The sequence below is a fragment of the Triticum aestivum genome, chromosome 7A (genome assembly GCF_018294505.1).
Source record: "Triticum aestivum cultivar Chinese Spring chromosome 7A, IWGSC CS RefSeq v2.1, whole genome shotgun sequence".
NCBI classification, from domain to species: domain Eukaryota; kingdom Viridiplantae; phylum Streptophyta; class Magnoliopsida; order Poales; family Poaceae; genus Triticum; species Triticum aestivum.
In genome coordinates, this window is record NC_057812.1 from 739,893,207 (window position 1) to 739,906,500 (window position 13,294).

At 48.3% G+C, this 13,294-nt stretch overlaps 1 long non-coding RNA gene across 1 annotated transcript; it reads right to left on the reverse strand.

Moving 5' to 3' along the window:
* Positions 1-9,894: 9,894 nt before the first annotated feature.
* Positions 9,895-10,323, reverse strand: LOC123149032 (uncharacterized). Its single transcript, XR_006474316.1, has 3 exons — positions 10,268-10,323; positions 10,038-10,163; positions 9,895-9,942 (listed from the first exon to the last, which is right to left on the reverse strand). It is a non-coding gene; the product is annotated as an uncharacterized lncRNA (long non-coding RNA).
* Positions 10,324-13,294: the final 2,971 nt, after the last annotated feature.

Genomic DNA, 13,294 nt, shown 5'->3' on the forward strand with positions numbered 1-13,294 from the left:
GAGGACCCCCGTGGCCGTATACTCATGGGCCAGTTCGGACAGCAGCCGCATACAAGGAAGATTCCACAAGACTTGGCGATCAAGACAAGGACTCCTCCCCACCGGCGTATTCGGCTAGGATTCTTGTCATCCTAGGCCTCTGGTGCATTATATAAACCGAGGCCAGGCTAGTCGATAGAATATATACATACAATCATACCATAGGCTAGCTTCTAGGGTTTAGACTCTCTGATCTCGTGGTAGATCTACTCTTGTACTACCCATATCATCAATATTAATCAAGTAGGACGTAGGTTTTTACCTCTATCAAGAGGGCCCGAATCTGGGTAAAACATCGTGTCCCTTGCCTCCTGTTACCATCCACCTTAGACGCACAGTTCGGGACCCCCTACCCGAGATCCGCCGGTTTTGACACCGACATTGGTGCTTTCATTGAGAGTTCCGCTGTGTGATCGACAAAAGGATCGATGGCTCGCCTGCAGATCAACTGCGACTTCGGCATCTTCGTCACCAGCTCGACTGGTCACCTTGGTTCGCCCAAGAACTGCGCCTCGTGTTCGGATCACCATGTTCGGACGAGGGCCTTCATCAAACATCAACTCCGATCTCTATCAAGATCATGGAGGAATCATCCATGGAGCTCGGGGGCTCAACGTCAACATTGCCCTCAAGCGACCGTGCTGTTTTTCTGGGCAGCGAACTCGTATCTGCCGCCACCACCTCCTTGAGTATCGCTTTGACGATCACTTTGGTGGAATTGTGCGGAACTGAGTCTACAACAACCCTGGAAAATTTCGTCGAGTTCCGATGGAGGAATCTCTGGCAATCCACGATATACCGGAGCCCTGTCAAATCTGGACATGAACCTGGATGAGTTTAGGGCGTGGTGACCAGCTTCTAGCTCGAACGTCCTTTGGAAGATCCAACCGTTGATCGTATGCGGAATTCCAATATCTACCACCTCTCAAAATTGCAGCTCGATCTAACCTTCCAAACTCCGGGAAAATTCCGATTAGTGCATCACGTTTCGGATATGTTTTCTGCGCGAAAACGAATCCGACCCGAGTTCGTCTTTTTTATGAACGGGATTTCGGACATCCCTTTTGAAGGAAGTTTTGTATGGGGTATTGTGTTCTGTTCCCGAACACATCCCACTAACTTTAAGATCTTTTGAACATGATCTTCAACATCATGCTGGTGTCAAACCAATCCGGCAATATTGCTCCACGGCTGCCGACCTGCGCTAGACACGTCGTCACTTTGTTGAGCCGAGCTCAACTTCTTCGGATCATCATCTCGGCAAGCCGAACAAGAGTCCGGCATCGCGAAGGATAAACCATCACCAATATCACCGCCCCACGGATTACATGGAACGGGCATACCGGCATCGCCGCATGGTCGCTTCATCAAGCCGGCATCGACCACGTCACGACCTGCATCGGCAGGATCGCACTATTGCTTCTTCAAGCTGGTGTCCATCACGCGACCTATTTCGACTCATCGGCTAACATCGAGGCTTCGACGTCTCGGCTGGACCGGGGGCTTTGCCATCTTTTCATCAACCTACTCCGGACACTTCGGCGTCACTAGCCGACCAGCTCCGTCATGTTAGCTGGGCCGAGGGCTTTGCCTCGGCGAGCCAACCTTTGCCAGCATTGCCATGTCGTCGTTTTATCGCCCATCAGGCAATGGGTGTGCGGATCGAGTCCCAATTTTGGGAATCACCTTCCTTCGGATTGCTACAACAAATAAACCAGGTGCTATTAATCCCAGTATTTTTTGCTTGTTTGGGTTTGTTTTTCCCAAGGAATTATTACTCTGGTTTGTCCATCATATGTACACAGGTCTATCAAATGGTGGCCGCATTAACGACAGTCGCATGGTGGTTCGGTCAGTTTTCGTACATAGTTCGGCGAACGCCGCATCCGGAGCTCGGACCGACCTGCGAATTCAGGCTTTGCCACGCCTTTACCGCATCACGCCGACGCCCTGCATCGACATTGACTTCGGCGTCAGGCCATATTTCTTTTATTACTCACTTTGCATAAATTATTTATTATGCAACGATTTTTTTAATTATCATTATTACTATTATCTCCGGTTTGCACTATTTTTTGTGCACAGGAAAATGATTCGGGGACTTCGGCGTCACTCTGCCAGTCTGCATTGACCGTGCTATGTCACCACTTCGGCGTGTCGAGCTCTCAGCTCCGCCACCTCGGGACCGGCTTGGGGGATGGAACCTTGCCCCGCATCAAGCTCGGACCGCTTCATCAATACCGAACACATTAACCAGCTAAGTCGCTTTCATGCTCAAAGCTTTAATTTCTAACTTGTGTTCGGTTCGACCAAGCATTATACTTTTTTGGAAAAAAGTTGCTTGTAAAAAATATCCTTGTCCAAACTTTGTTTGTGACGCATAAATTCAAATACACAATTAATTTGGGGGCTTCCTTCATGAAGCTTTTCCTCTTGCATATGATTATACTTGTACGACTTCGTTCCTTGTTCGTGTATTACGCCACAATATGCATCATATTGACTTAAGTGATTTGCAAGCTGGGTTGCCTCGCTCCTGTGTTTACCCCTACGTTCCTGATTGTTTGGCTAGGGAGTAAAGGGAGCACCTCTGCGATTGTCACGATCGGGTCATCCAAGCCGGACCTCAGACTGGGTGAAGCCGAAAGCTAGCGCTCTTATAGTTTTCAATGATGGTCGGCACACAACGGAACTCATGAGTACAAAAAATCTATTGCACAAGTCTCATAATAACAATGAGCACCGAAGAAAGGTATCGGTGGGGGTACTATTTTCTTCGAAGATGCTTCTTACACTTTGTAGTAATATAGCATAAGTTCCCTGAGCGCGCTTTGTCTAGTACAGCCTTATGGCCTGATTGCCTGGTTATTGGAAACACAGTCGATATTCTCGACAGATGGAGTACATAACACTTTTCGGTCCTTGACCGAAGAGGGAGAAGCCGACGGTCGGTTAAGACGCGTTTAAAGTTCGGTTGAACATAGATATGATATAAGTACTTTGGTACATGCAATCATTCTTTTACCCAAGTCACTCGGGGGCTCTTAAATTTATATGAGTCGTTTTATGATAAGTGTTCTTCTTCTTAGTCGTTGCAAAGTTTTATTATTATTATCTATCACTCCTTTTTTCGACACGAGCGTGTGGTCACTAGCCGGGGAGCCTAATTTCTCTCTCAAAGCCGCTAGAGTTTAGTTTGCTAAACTGGCCTAATGAGAAGTACTCCGCCCTCGGGGTAGGAGGTTGAAGCCGTAGGCTGACCCGCTTGAAGTCTTGAGAACGGATGTATCATGTTAAAGCACGACAGAAGAACTTCTTTTGCTAAGGCCAATTTTCGATTGGCACCAAACACTTGATCTTGTTCGGACGTCAGGTTTTTACTAACGTTTTTTGGTTTTCCAAGCTTATGGCACTTTTAAACTATTTGTGTGTGTCAGCACAAGTCTCGCAGTGCAACGCCGGACACCTTTAGAGATTCGGCAAAAACATTCTCGGATATTGCTATATATGCATCGGTTTTGAATTGTGTCTTCGGTCAATAGTTGGGTTGCCCGGCTCCTGCGCTTGCCTCCTACGTTCCGCTTTGTTCGGCTAGGTGTGCAAAGGGAGAACCACTGCGATTGTGCTTCCAGCTCACATGGTTCAGCACCTCAGTGGAGAAAGCCGAAAACTGACTGTCACAATAAGCGTAAACTGTTCAGCAATCCGATGACGGTGTTAAATGACGGGCCATTCATAACAATGGCCGAAGTGTTTACGGCTTGACCTTGACTGTCGCCGAACACTACCGGGGGCTATTAACTGGCCTCCGAAACTAAATTCTCGATATTTTGCTCTTACATTGGAGCTGAGGTTTCATGATCATGCTTAGCATGACAACCCAAAGAAAGGAACCAATAGCGGGACTATTTTCTTTGGAAGACATTTCTTCTGTTAAACAGTAATATAACATATCTTTCTGCGTACCTTTGTGTATAAAACCGTGTGGCCAGATTGCCTTGTTTGTCGTAAATCTTTGCCCTCATAAAGGCTTTATAAAGTAGGACAAACACTCCTCGGCTACTGGCCGAGGAGGTGGAAGCCGATGGTCGGTCAACAAAGTTTTGTACAATGCGGATCCGAGCATTAATGACGTAAAGTACTTGGATACATAGAGTCATTACACATAATTTGTGATTTTACTATGGATATTGATCCTTAATTCGGCCACCCGTGCCCGCATTAAGGCTCGGGGGCTACTGGGCATCGGGCTTATTATTTACAAATATTAAAGGGGCACATCGATCCCCTGATCTGGTGTTGCCACCCGACCAGTGTCTCGGGGGCTACTGCATTGCCTGTCCAATTCAGAAAATTTTATGTGCAATATAGTTTCCGAGGAGATTTTGATCCTCAGGTTGGTCGGCCGCACCCAACCTGAGTCTCGAGGACTGAGTGCTCCGCTTTTAGTGTCCCGAAGTATTCTGCCGAGCTAGGACTTGATCCTCAGGCTGATTTTGCAAATCAACCTGAGTCTCAGCGGCTATTGGGATCAGCGGTCTTACATCATCCTTCAGGTGCATCTCGGGTTTTAAACTGATACACACCTTGAGGGTTACTGGCTATATATCTCGGTAGAGAATAAATTGCACCAATCAAAACTATTGACAAAAAACCGGCCCACAGTCGGGGTGGTGCACCACCTCGGAAGCAGTATGGCATAAAGCTCGGGCGCTAGTGGCTGGCTCCATAGAGGGCATTTCCAGCATTAAGGTCGGCTAAACTCCTTCAACTTTTTTGAACCAAGGTGATATGACACCTCGGATATATTCCGGCGTTGGAGCCCGGATACAGTCCGGCGTTGGAGTTTGGATATAGTCCGGCGTTGGAGCTCGGATACATTCCGGCGTTGGAGCTCGGAAAGCAGTCCGACGTTGGTGCTCGGCTGCAAAAGATACCTCTAATGCAGTCCAGCGTTGGAGCTCGGACGCAAGAGGACACTGCCTCCCGGGAACAACTTCAAACCAGAGGTGCGGCATAAAAATAACAAGGCATTGGTAAAGCCCGGAAACTTAAAGGGGCTCCTCGGATACCCGACGTGTAAACCCATCGAATGCATTTCAGAGATCCTCAAGATCGAAGATAAAGAAGATTTGTTGAACCAGTTTTCAAGACCGATGACCGAAGATGAAGAACAGTTCAGAAGAATCGAGGAGCGTCCCTAACTTGAAGACCGGTTTAGGGGGCTACTGACGGTGTCCTGGACTAGGGGGTACTCAACACGTCATCTCCCGATCTGATAGATTGGGCCAAGGACCCCCGTGGCCGTATACTCATGGGCCAGTTCGGACATCAGTCGCATACAAGGAAGATTCCGCAAGACTTGGCGATCAAGACAAGGACTCCTCCCCACCGGCGTATTCGGCTAGGACTCTTGTTATCCTAGGCCTCTGGTGCATTATATAAACCGAGGCCAGGCTAGTCGATAGAATATATACATACAACCATACCATAGGCTAGCTTCTAGGGTTTAGCCTCTCTGATCTCGTGGTAGATCTACTCTTGTACTACCCATATCATCAATATTAATCAAGAAGGACGTAGGGTTTTACCTCCATCAAGAGGGCCCGAACCTGGGTAAAACATCGTGTCCCCTGCCTCCTGTTACCTGTTGGAAATATGCCCTAGAGGCAATAATAAAATGGTTATTATTATATTTCTTTGCTGATGATAATTGTCTATTGTTCATGCTATAATTGTGTTATCCGGAAATCATAATACATGTGTGAACACATAGACCACAACACGTCCCTAGTGAGCCTCTAGTTGACTAGCTTGTTGATCAAAAGATAGTCATGGTTTCCTGACTATGGACATTGGATGTCATTGATAACGGGATCACATCATTAGGAGAATGATGTGATGGACAAGACCCAATCCTAAGCTTAGCTCAAAGATCGTGTAGTTCGTTTGCTGTAGCTTTTCTGAATGTCAAGTATCATTCCCTTAGACCATGAGATTGTGCAACTCCCGGATAGCGTAGGAGTGCCTTGGGTGTGCCAAACGTCACAACGTAACTGGGTGACTATAAAGGTACATTACAGGTATCTCTGAAAGTGTCTGTTGGGTTGGCACAAATCAAGACTGGGATTTGTCACTCCGTATGACGGAGAGGTATCTCAGGGCCCACTCGGTAATGCATCATCATAATGAGCTCAATGTGATCAAGTGGTTGATCACGGGATCATGCATTACGGTACGAGTAAAGTGACTTGCCGGTAACGAGACTGAACGAGGTATTGGGATACCGACGATCGAGTCTCGGGCAAGTAACGTACCGATTGACAAAGGGAATTGTATACGGGATTGATTAAGTCCTCGACATCGTGGTTCATCCGATGAGATCATCGAGGAGCATGTGGGAGCCAACATGGGTATCCTGATCCCGCTGTTGGTAATTGACCGGAGAGCCGTCTCGGTCATGTCTACGTGTCTTCTGAACCCGTAGGGTCTACACACTTAAGGTTCGGTGACGCTACGGTTGTAGAGATATGAGTATGCAGTAACCCGAAAGTTGTTCGGAGTCCCAGATGAGATCTCGGGTGTCACGAGGAGTTCCGGAATGGTCCGGGGGTGAAGAATTATATATAGGAAGTGCAGTTTCGGCCATCGGGAGAGTTTCAGGGGTCACCGGTATTGTACCGGGACCACCGGAAGGGTCCCGGGGGTCCACCGGGTGGGGCCACCCATCCCGGAGGGCCCCATGGGCTGAAGTGGGGAGGGGAACCAGCCCCTGGTGGGATGGTGCACCCCCCCTTGGGCACCCCCATGCGCCTAGGGTTGGGAACCCTAGGGGAGGGGGCGCCTCCACTTGCCTTGGGGGGTACTCCACCCCCTTGGCCACCGCTCCCCCTAGGAGATCCCATCTCCTAGGGCTGGCGCACCTCCCTAGGGGGCCTATATAAAGGGGGGAGAGAGGGCAGCTACACCTCAAGTCTTGGCGCCTCCCTCTCCCCTGCTACACCTCTCCCTCTCGCAGAAGCTCGGCGAAGCCCTACTGCGATCACTGCTGCATCCACCACCATGCCGTCGTGCTGCTGGATCTTCATCAACCTCTCCATCCCCCTTGCTGGATCAAGAAGGAGGAGACATCATCCGCTCCGTATGTGTGTTGAACGCGGAGGCGCCGTCCGTTCGGCACTTGGTCATCGGTGATTTGGATCACGGCGAGTACGACTCCATCATCCCCGTTCTCTTGAACGCTTCCGCTCGCGATCTACAAGGGTATGTAGATGCACTCTCCTCTCGTTGGTAGTTGACTCCATAGATTGAACTTGGTGAAACATAGGAAATTTTTTTGTTTTCTGCAACATTCCCCAACATTACCAGCCGCCTTAGACGCACAGTTCGGGACCCCCTACCCGAGATCCGCCGGTTTTGACACCGACACCCCCTATTGGTCCACACTATGATCCACCACTGTCCAACTCCACGACGGCAAACCAATTCATCACATCACTATCGGTGGATGTGTTCGTGAGGCCAATGTAGTTAGATGTGATGATGAATGGAAGCCCTTCTCCTACCTTGAGGGTCCTGTTGATGTGGGGAAGAGAGATCTCGAATGTCGTGGAGAATAAATGGTGACAGGCTTTCTGCCATTAGTCGTGGATTTGGAGATCGTGAGGCGAAGAAGACAATGCTTCTTTGGTTGATGATGAATGAACGGTCATCCACGGCGACTGCGGTGTATGTAGGTTGCAACGCTTCCTTTGTAGCAGTGGAGTTCCTTGTGAAGGTAATGTTCTTGGCTAGCCGCTGGATTATTATGTCGGATGAGGGGAAGAAAAATCGTGTTGAATTCCTTCACTTGGATGGAGCTTGTGAGGACCACAAATATTTTTTTGAAAGTAGCAAGAGAGTTGTGTGGCAAGGTTGGACATTATTTTGTTTTTGCGAATACGCAAGTTGTGTATCTTTTCATTGATAGAAGGAGAGTACAAGCATGCGGTTGCAACGCATACAAGGCCGTGTACACTAGAGGCATGGTGCACAAGTGTAGGAGTAGACTAGATCAAGGGGGTTGCCCAGCCCCAAAAACAAAACTAAGAATTACACGCTGGGGATGATGTTTTGTAACCCGTTAGAGCCCGCCTTAGCCCATAGGCGCGCCTCGTCCTTGATGGTATCGGAGATGAGGGTGATCGATGGTCTGGCTCCATCAAAGATGCATCCATTGTGGTGTTTTCCGGAGCCACCATGTCGTCAGTATGATGCGGGAGGACAGACCCTTGCACATGCTGGCTGGCGTGTGGTCGTGGGAAGAGCTCCAACAAGTCTGGAAGGGCGTGTCGGGGTCGGGGACGTTGACCGAGGTGTGAACCCAACCGAGGATCTCATGCCATACTTGTCGAGAGAATGAGCAGCCTTCTAGGAGATGCTGCATGGTCTCCATTTCTTGATCACATAGTGCACATGCCTCCTCATGCGGTAGACCGTGACGGGCTAGACGCTCCGCGGTCCAACAACGGTCTTGCATGGCCAGCCATAGGAAGAACTTGACGCAAAGAGGCACCCAGGGTCTCCATGTGAGCCGCCAGTGTGGGTCTTCACAAGCACCGATGAATAACGCCTTGTAGCAGGAGCTCGCCGAGTATGTGATTGAGGTTGAACATTATGAAAGTCATAAGGGAGTGGTGTCTTTCTAATAGCTTCGATTACGTTGCTAATGCATGGATTAGAGGATGACACCATGAGACGCCTCTTGTGATCTTGTATGGGTGAGGGGCGATCAACTTTTAGAGCGTGTGTAACTCACGCCATCTGTATTACATGGGTTCAGTTCGCGTTAGTTGTTGAGGAGCTGGATAGCATTAGGCCATCAACTTACTAGACATGTTGTAATACTAGTAGGATTGTTGCAGTTTTCATATATTCTAATCCAAAATCAATTACCATGTGTTAGACTGAATTAATGTATATTGTGATGTGGAGTAGCTTTCACTACCGGACTCGCGGTCTATGCCTACGGCCACGGGCCGTCGGCATAGGCCCCTAGGCCGTCGGCATAGATCTATGCCGACGGCAGCCGTCGGCATAGAGCCATCAGTCTAGATTACGTCAGCGTACTCCTGTCAGACCGTCGGCATAATAATGTCGTCGGCATAGGGGGGTATGCCGACGGCCCTGGCGCAGCCGTCGGCATAGTTTAACCGTCGGCGTAGTTTTCCGTCTGACGGCAACGGACGGCGCCGTCAAACTGCTGGCGGGTCAGGAGGCGACACGTGGCACCGACGGCTTTGCCGTAGGCATAGCCCTGCCACGTGTCGCCTCCTGGTGTAACCTGGTGGCATGGCTATGCCTACGGCAAAGCCGTCGGCATAGATATAAATCTATGCCGACGGCTTGGCCGTAGGCATAGCCCTACCACGTGTCGCCTCCTGGTGGCTCCTGAGCGTATCTATGCCGACAGCTTTGCCGTAGGCATAGTTTTTTTTTATATTCCCCGTTTTCTCTTTTCCAATTCATTTGACAACATTTCAAAATAGAATAATATGAAATATGACAGTTCATCAACATCATTTAAACATAGTCAAGTTCATCATCTAAAGATCATCACCGGCGAAAGTCCACGAACATAAGAGTAGTGCAAGACATGAAACATCATAAAAGTTGAAACATGAAAGACATGGCACAACGGCCGCATACACTGAATCATCATTGACATCAAGCACCACCGAGTCCACCTCCGCCAAAACCACCACCTCCGCCAAGTCCACCTTCGCCAAAACCACCACCAAGTCCACCTCCGCCAAAACCGCCACCGCCAAGTCCTCCTCCGCCAAAACCGCCACCGCGACCACCATCACTCTGCCAGATCGGAGTGACTGGGGTCGACGGAGCAGGAGTCGAGCCACCGGTCCCCTACATGTTTGAAAGAAGATTCTAACGGTAAATATGACATGATAGTGTTGAATGAACGAGAACTAGTTTGTCATTAGTTAGGCAAATTTACTAACCGGAGTATCACCGCCTAGTGCCAGCCATTCCTCGAACGTGGGAATGTGTGGGGCGTCTCCCGCAGGTGGTGGTGGGGGTCCAACTTGTGGTGGCTCCGTGCGGTTAGTCCAAGACGCCAACATAGCCTGGATGTTAGTTAAACAAGTCCACTTAGAAACAAGCCGTGATCAACAAAGTCAGAAGGAATGAAAGTGCAAATTTGAGCTTGGTTTAAGAGGGCAAAACTAACCGCCATCACTTGACGGCTGTAATCATCGTTTGCCTTCACTCGTTGCAAGTACTCCCTCACCTCAATATGCCTATGCTCGAGAAAGGCCTGATATGCCTACAAAATTGAGGTTGTTTCTAAGTGGGTAGTGATGAAAATAAACTAAGAAAGATAGAGACAAAGAAGATAAGGGGAAGTACTTATAGCATGTTGGCGGACTAAGGGAGGCTGCGAACGCCCCGTACTCTCTAACGGGCTCGGGTTGGTAGCTCGAAGCCGTGTGTACGAGATCAACGGAGTGACCAAGCCATCGAAACACGGATACCGGCCATGGGACTTACCCTGGATGGACACCACCGCCGTGTCGTCGATCTGAGACTGGGCGACCTCAGGAACGGGAACATCCGGATGCAACTTCTGATAGTTCTAAGTGTAAGACTCCAGGTGTTTCTCGGTGTTGCCGTAGTACTGGCTCTCGCCCTCCTTGCGATCACTCCGCTCGCGGGCCAGCTTCCACGACTCCATGTCTGAGAGCGGCCTCTGCAACTTGTCCTCCTGCAACGTCAAACAGAAGTTAGCTATACATAAGAACATGACGGTAAAGAAGAACCAAAATGCATCTTTCATATAGATATACCTTCATGGCCTTGAAGCCCCAGTGGTTCCTGTTTCCTTGGCCGTGTGTCCCGTCTTTTCCACGGTTAGCGCGGGCCTTGATGCTCTTGGCAACAAACTCTGGATCATCACCGACCCACCTTCCACCAAACACGCCCATCTGTCATGCCTTCCATAGCACCAACGAGGAACAACCTATGCAAATTTTGGAAGCATGACATGTGAGCACAAAACATATAGTTGACTCCTTGAAACAATGAAAAGTCAGTAATAGTTACCATCATGAACTGCTCCCTGCTCATGGTAATTTTTTGCCTCTGTGCTTGAGTTTTGGTCATCTTTTGTTGCAGGTAGATGTGGTAGTACTGTGAGACGGCAACCCAACGCACCTCGTACTGCAACTGACGAGCTTTCTTCTTTGCAGACGCAAGTAAGACCACGTCGGCTCTGGCCTTGTGCTCATCAAGAACTCTATAGAGTTGCTGCAATCATGCATAAACCAGAAGCAAACAAGGCATGATTTGAGTGATTCAATGATAAACTATGAACGAAACTAAAGACAAGTGATTCAAAAGGGAACTTACCCAAAATTTGGTGATCGCGGCCTTAGCGGCCGTCCCGTACTCCGCGTTGCTGCAAGCCTCGTAGTGGGCCCAGCTTGTGGCCAAAACACGCAGCTGTGGGTCCCTGTCTGGCCGCGGGCAGAATAGGCCAGGCCAAAACTGCTTCAACAGGACAGTGAGAAGGCCGTTCGGTTTACGGCCCTTTCCGTGAAGGATCCAGTTACTGCAAAAGAATCAAAGGGTTGCCATGTGTACAATAAAAAAATGTTGTCATGTGTTGAAAGTATGATTGAGATGCACTTACTCTATCCCCGCAGGTTCAATGAGCCACTTGTGCGCCTCGATAGAAGGTGGTGTAGGTACTCCGGCATTACCACGCAGCCACCCCTGCGGAGCACCCGGTGGCAAGTCACCCCACAACTCGGGGTCAACCTCCCCTCCACCCTCCTCGCCCTCCTCGGCCTCCTCCTCCTCGGCCCCACTCGGGGTCAACCTCCCCTCCACCCGGTGAAAAGATGCCTACAATAATGTCTAAAAGTACAATTAAGATGCCTATGTATCACCCAAAAATGCCTAAAAAAATGTCTGAAAATCTGCTGTTGAAAAGATGCCTGCATATATCCAAAAATGCCTACAATAATGTCTGGAACTACAATAGTTCCTTGGAGATAAACTGAGGCTGCTAGGTATGAAAAGGCCAGCCCTACACTTACACATGCACATTTACTCTCAGAGAGAAGTGCCTATGTTCAAGTACTGCACTTTGCTAAATCTGCACATCTACTGAATTAAAAAATAGAAAAACCAGAGCAACCCTACTATTGCATGATTTCATCTAAGAAACCTTCGCTAAATCTGTACGACAACAGATATCTCAAGCAAAAAGGTAGGAACAAATCCCAGCAGAGATAATAGAGCAAACTTTTGACTGAACTTAACTGACTTTTTAGCAGCACTAAGACTAGCATGAGGGGATTTGCAGAAAAATACAGACTTGTACTACCACATATTGTAGAGATATCATTTGTAACTCCCGCTTATAGTAACAGATCAAAAAGCTAGCAGAACACATTGTATTGCCTGGAAAAACATATTCTATTGCCTAGAAGATGGCTGGTGCTCTCTTTGTTTTTCTTCAGTTGATATAAAATGTAGGCAAGCACAGCGGACATAATTAGGAAAAATAGAAAAATATGCACCCCACACTTGACCTAATTTCATACACAGCCTGATTTGTATCTGCTGTTGTTGTTTGCCAGCATGAAACACACTCTAAAAACAGCCTATAGATCCACTATTATTGCCTAGTTTTAAATCTTCTATTGCCTAAAAGTAAAAACACTGCATACTATTGCCTACATCCCTGGGATCTGATGGGATGGCGACATGAATTGTTGCCTACCACCCCAAAATCCAAGCAACTATGAGCTGCTGCACTTCCTCCCTCTCAATGACTGTGTGCTGCCGCACCTCTAATCCGTCCCTAATCCAAAATGGTGGAGTGAGGATTTGTGCATGGGAGACATATCTAAGACCTCTAGCTGTTGATTTTCTGTCGGAATTTGAGTTTTGCTCTGAAAATTTCTCGATTTCAGCAACCCTCGCCCCTCTGTATTTCCAGATATCTGAGAATTGGGCCTAAATGAGTGCACATTCGACAATATTGCCTGCTAAACGCATATTGACTGCACAAAAACAAGATCCTAATTATGTTGCCTACTGAAAAAACAAGTGGTGGGTTCTAGTTATATGATCACAGATATTACATCATTTTGCTTACTGAAGGCGCATATATATGCTGAACAAAAAGCTACTATGAATGCAGATAGGTTACAGTATTGCCTGCTGAAAACGCAGATATTGACATGCT